Below are 6000 nucleotides of genomic sequence, written 5' to 3' on the forward strand. Positions count from 1 at the left end.
ATAGATCACAGGACCAGTCCCTAAAATAAATAACTGAACCTCTGACCGGCTGTGCTTAGTGTTGTCTTTGCAAAACTTATGTCTACGCTTTACAGTTTCTATCAGAATTCCTTAGAGAATGCATGTAGAAATCAAAGAAAGACTTTATGTCTAATCTTCAAAAAAAGCATATAGTAAACATGACATTTTCATAAAAAGGCAAATTTAAAATGTCAGTTTTGCTGACATTTAATTTAATTCAGATTATTCATTTCTGTATGTACTGTAGTGGACATTATATAAATTACAAAGCCTCCTTGGACACCTGTGTTTCTGTCTTTAAGTGTTTTTCAGATCACAATGTGGTTAACTTTGACATGACGTACTGTAAGTGCATACATTATAACTTCAGAGTCATAATTAAACACAAAACTGCAGATGCATTTTATTGTATAAAGAAAGTGTTGTTCTACGTTTTTTGCTTATGGCAGTAAGGTTGGGATAGCTCTGTTAGTAAGAGCTGCTGCCTCAGAGCTCCTGGGCCCTGGGTTCAATTCCAGGCTGTGACTCCTTTTGTGTAGAGCTTGCATCCATTCCAGACTGTAGCCCTGTCCGGTGCCCATCCAGACTAGCCCTGTCCAGTGCCCTGGGCTTCAAGAACAGGGTCTGGGCTGTTGTAATCCTTTCCAGAAATACGTAAGTGAAGGAAGGATGGGAGTTAAGGACACTACATGAACCTTCAAAAATGGATAATATTATTTTATATTCGTAGTATTTGACAATTCTGTTTTAAAGGAGAAAAGAAATCTGTTCTGTTTAAGACTATAAAGGGAATAACTCAATCATCTTACTTTTTGTCCAGGTAACTTCCAAATTCCTTATGAAGTTATCACAATTGTGCCAAGTAAGACACCAGATTTGTACAAACAGCAGGTTGTGTGCACATTACATAGTTTGTTATTAATTTGCTCATAATTTAGAATCTTTGACAGGAAATATGAATTCATGAGAAGTGATTAACCAAACCCAAGTGTCCTGAAGAAACTCCTCAGTTCTCCTGTTCAGAATGCACATGGAGATTTTATGTTCTATCTTTCTGCCTTTCATTGAGTGAAGAGTTATCTCCAGCACTGGGTTATCAGCTTGGTGAAGTCATAAGTCAGATGAACAAATAATAACGATGGAATTGTGCCAAGAGCAGCAGTTAATTTCCAAAATGAGACTTACTGCAGAGGAAAAAAATAAGAAGAATTCTTCAGTTTAATGGATTCTACAAACCTGTGGGATATCTCGCTTAAGCTACACAAGACATCCTGCTAAGAAACAAGAAAAGACATGAGATATCCTGTTCTTATTTATTACCGTATGTATGGTGAATTGGCCTGTCAGAGACCCCTGGGGTGAATTTGTCTATAAATATCTTGCCTGACTCAGATGGTGAGTGTGACCAGGGAATGGAGAGCTGTATATCACTCAGTGATTCAGTGGCAGATGAAACACACTTTAACAGGCACTGGAGCCAGTTATACTGTAGCTCTTTGAATACGTTTTTTACAAGCCTTTAGAGCAGGGGCATCCAATGGGTCCTGACAAGCCCCATTCCAGTTAATTTTATAGGTCACTTGGTTCTAAAGATCGGGAACAGCTGTGCATTATTGAGCAATTAAGCAAGTAATCTGCTCAATTAAGAGAATTGGGGAGGGGAGGACCAGAGTATTCAGAATTTGGTCCCATACAATATCTCAAAATTATTTTATTTAATAAGTCATCTGAAATCCTTACAGTGTTTGTTTAAACAGTTTTTTAAAGCTGTTGAATATGAACTAGAAAAATATCAGTGGAAACTACACAGAAGTGCTTTTAAAACTGGTAACAGGAGACACTTCTTTACCCAAAGAGTTGTGGGAGTGTGGAACAGGCTCCCCAGCCATATAGTCCTGGCCTCTTTCAAGAAATGGCTAGATGAGATCCTTGAAACAGCTGGCTACTAAGTTCAAAACTCACTCATTCAGGCCTACTGCTTCCATAACCAAGTGTGTGAAATCTGGAAAACCAGTAATGCTTGTTTTGGCAGTGTGTGATACAGTGTAAATCTCCCATGAATACAATTTCTTGGTAACCCAGTAAAAAAGGTGTTTATGTGCAAAAGGTAAGAAATGAAGAATTCAATAAAATGTGGGCAGACAAAACTTTATTTCTTTAAATTTTTATTGGAACCACAACAGCAAACCCAAACACTCCTAGATTACAAGAAACAGTTAAAAAGATCCAAGTAAAAAAACACTGTTATGTCAATCTGTTTGTGTACTGTAACTGTCTGTTAATGCTGATAATTTTTTTCAAAATGCATCTGTCAGTTACTATCTCTCATATTTATAAAACACCTAGATCTTTTGTTTGAATATATTTCTAGACAGCTAATAATCTTGAAAATGGAAGGATCACCTCGTTTGAATTTGTGCACATTTCTGCTTGCCATTAAAAAATATACAAATAGGAAGTAAAACACTTTTGAAACAAATGTAAAATAATACAGAATACAATACCACAGTGCATACAAGTCATTAATAAATAATGATAAAGCTGTGAAGATATCACAGAATTCAAACAGCCAGACTGTAGAGATTCCTTCAAAATTCTTCCTGTTATTTGAAAACAGCAAACGTGAGAGGGGGAGGGGAATTAAGAGCTGGAGGGAGACGGGCAGCGCTGGAGAGAGTAGGAGGAAGGAAATTCCCCAGTTCGCCTCCGCGAAGTCACAGTGTTACATATGGTGTGGGCGTAACCCGGCCCCACAGGAAGAGCACTGACACAGCAGTCTGCGAGCAGGCATGTAGCTCAGTGGGTTCATTCTGTTGTGTTCAGCACTCCGTACATCAGGCGCTCCACAGAATCTGTTTAAAACCATTGCATATCACAGTGGAGAGAATTAAGATCATAATTGCATCGAGAAGTAAGACAATAAGACACATTTATTCAATTAATATAATCATTTTTGTTAGGAAACCTTCACTGGTTTGAGAGGGCACGAAAATTGGATCAGCTGGTGCCAATCTTTTAAAGTTTCTGTTTTGGGACAGAAGTTCAAACTTATGGTCCCATATGCATCATCCGCAGATGAAAGAGAATTTTGAAGAGTTTAGGATATGCGTTTTTCACAGCTGCAATTTATGTATTGGGACCAGTCTGATGACAATATTGTAGTGCAGTTGTTTTGCACTGTCATTCAACACCATGGTCAATTAGCTTAATCAACAAATCATGCCTTTTGCAAAATAAACTTACATGTAGGAAGTTATTAATGGCAATTGACCGAATGTACAGGGTGAACAACAGTCACAAAATGAGTGTTTCGGTGACATTTATGAACTTAATCTTCTCAGCCAAATAAATAACAACAAGTTGAAAATCTATAGCAGTTTGCATCCAAAAAAAAAACATACTAATAAAGTCTCATTGGATCCAACAGTCCAAACCCTAAGGGTATCTCCCTATATATTTCAGAAGAGGCCTGGGTATCACAGAGAGAGTAAATGACGTCATACTAGGTGACCTCACCAAAAGGTCTTTAAGGCTTTTCAATTCAAGCACTGATGAAGCACCTGGTAATTAAAATTTGTTCTAACCCCTTTTTACACTCAGACAAGCTTTCAACTTGCCTTTCCAGCTACAAGCCCTGTGCTGCATGCATGCTGTTACGACACGCCCGTCTGACGAGGTGCGCCCTCCACAGCGCCTTGCCGAATCAAGAGAAGCAGTCAGAGGGATGGCAAGCCTCTCTTATGTCACTGCAATCCTGGAGGTGCACAGACGGTCTTAGCAGACATTGAGAGGCCCAGGTCCGCCGGGCTTGCTGCTCGGCCAGTCGTGTCACAGTGAGTTCAGGCCCGGTCCAGACTGGGCACGCCAGGTGGGTTTCCACTGCTTGGAGAAACTGAATTTCTAATGGTGCCACCTTGGTGCAGCAGGATGACAAACCTGCGCAAGTCATAAGCATTACATCCCAAAAAGGTTTAAGTGCACAGCAGATCCTCTTTCAGAACTTCCAAAATGCTCTTTGAGCCAGCACCCTATCTATTGACATTTAGACTGATTTGTACTGGTCCGTGGAATACCCCTAGCACCGAGCTCTCATGTCTGTCTCATGGAATCTCTGGCATCATATTTCAACATTTCTTGTTAAGCCTCACAGGTACACCTCTACTATATTCACACTACAGCTAAAGACAATGCAGTTCGATCCACAGTATGACACTCACAGCATGGGCAATCATAAACTCCAATGGCTCTTTCTTCTGTGGGGAGTGACATTAGCCCCAAGGTCCCCACTGAAGAGAGGTGTCCCCTTGAAGGACACAATGATTTAAGAAAATAAATGTTACAGGTACATTCCTTTAAGCACTATGACAACACCCAGGGAAATATAATGAATTTCAGAAATCCAGCTTTTAACACAGCAGCCTGTCGATTTGTAAAGAACCCAGGAGTTAAGATTGACTTTAACATGACTTTGTATCTCAACATTAACCTCACTTTTTGTTTCACTAACTTTGTGTTCTGATATCAATACAGTGTCTACTACTCAGCTTCCATCAATGTCCCCAGTTGTGTAGGGTAAACACTTTGTTTTATAAACCCATTACCAAAACACAAAACAGAAAGCTGTCCTATATATGCTTCTGTAAAACTCCTATCAGACTGTTAATAACCTAAAAATGAAATACAGTCAAAGCATCAAGGGTCAGACCTGCCTCTTCATAATCACTTGGAGCAAAATCAGAAATAATTCAGTATTTTTTTTTACTTTATTATAATATATCTTGTTAATGTGAAAATAGGTTTCCTACTCTCAGTGAAACCAGTTCAAGTAACCCAAATTAAATTTTAATTACATAGCATTTCCTGAAAAAGTTCATATATGATAAATAATTGTTGAATTAAATAATAAAATATATGTAAATATATGTTATAAGCTGTGTGGATGAGTCTTTAAATTATAGTCTCACAATTTTTATCATGTTTCTCATTCTGAAATGTAAAGAGTATGTTTAGAAATCTGCTAATATTTCATAACCACTAGAGAAAAGTTTGTACAAAAAGCTGACTGATTGTTATGAAACATAAATCGGCTCTCCGGCAGCCTCACAATGATCTTTGCTCCTCTCTGCTGCAGGAATGACAGCACATGAAAGCACCAGGAACCTCTCAGTCAAAACATTTCCCAAAACAAAAAGACCTTGAATAGCATATACATTTCAGACACAAGAGCTGTGCAGCTTTAGCTAACAAAAACAGATGTTTTAAAAATTCAATACAGTACTGAAAGTAGATCACAGTGATGAAATTTCTACATGTTTTATTAAACAAGGTATTATCTTTAATACAAAATACATTTTCCAAATAGAATAGATAGAATATTCAAACTATGAAAATATGATTTTTAGTGATTCTATACACACTGCTTCTCAGTTTTCCAAATGAATGTACATCTGCTAATAATTTATACAACATCACAAAGCTTCTACACCCACCGCCGGCCATATTACAGTCCTCAATGTTCAGAAAACTCTGTTCAGCAAACTGGCTTTTCTTTTAATAACACAGCATCTATATGTCAATTAAACTGGATCAACATGCAACTGTTTGCAAATGAAAACTAAATTAAACAAGATGTTTTTTTGTTTAGCTTTCCAGAATTTCATGCAGTGTCTACTTTTTTATGTGTGACACAGCAATACTTTCTTCATGATGCAAAGAGATCAGAGCAGAGGAAACATAAACACCCATTACAGCCCAGACAAGCAGAGACAACTTGGAATGTTAACGAGGTCTGAAACCTCAGACGTCAGTTCAGTCCTATGATATTGTCTTCTGTACGGGCAGGTCCCAGGTCTGTGCTTAGAGCAGTGCTATCCCTCTGGGGCATTGCCACACTGCCACAACCCTCTGGGGCACTGCCACACCCCTCACACCCCTCTGGGGCACTGCCACACTGACACACTCCTCTGGGGCACTGCCACA

The 6000-nt window shown here is 38.6% G+C and overlaps 1 long non-coding RNA gene across 1 annotated transcript; it reads right to left on the minus strand.

Moving 5' to 3' along the window:
- Positions 1 to 2169: 2169 nt before the first annotated feature.
- LOC148659350 (uncharacterized) lies at positions 2170 to 6000 on the minus strand. Its single transcript, XR_015940445.1, has 2 exons — positions 4239 to 6000; positions 2170 to 3957 (listed from the first exon to the last, which is right to left on the minus strand). It is a non-coding gene; the product is annotated as an uncharacterized LOC148659350 (long non-coding RNA).

This window comes from Lepisosteus platostomus, chromosome 7, assembly GCF_059453375.1.
Source record: "Lepisosteus platostomus isolate fLepPlt1 chromosome 7, fLepPlt1.hap1, whole genome shotgun sequence".
NCBI lineage: Eukaryota > Metazoa > Chordata > Actinopteri > Semionotiformes > Lepisosteidae > Lepisosteus > Lepisosteus platostomus.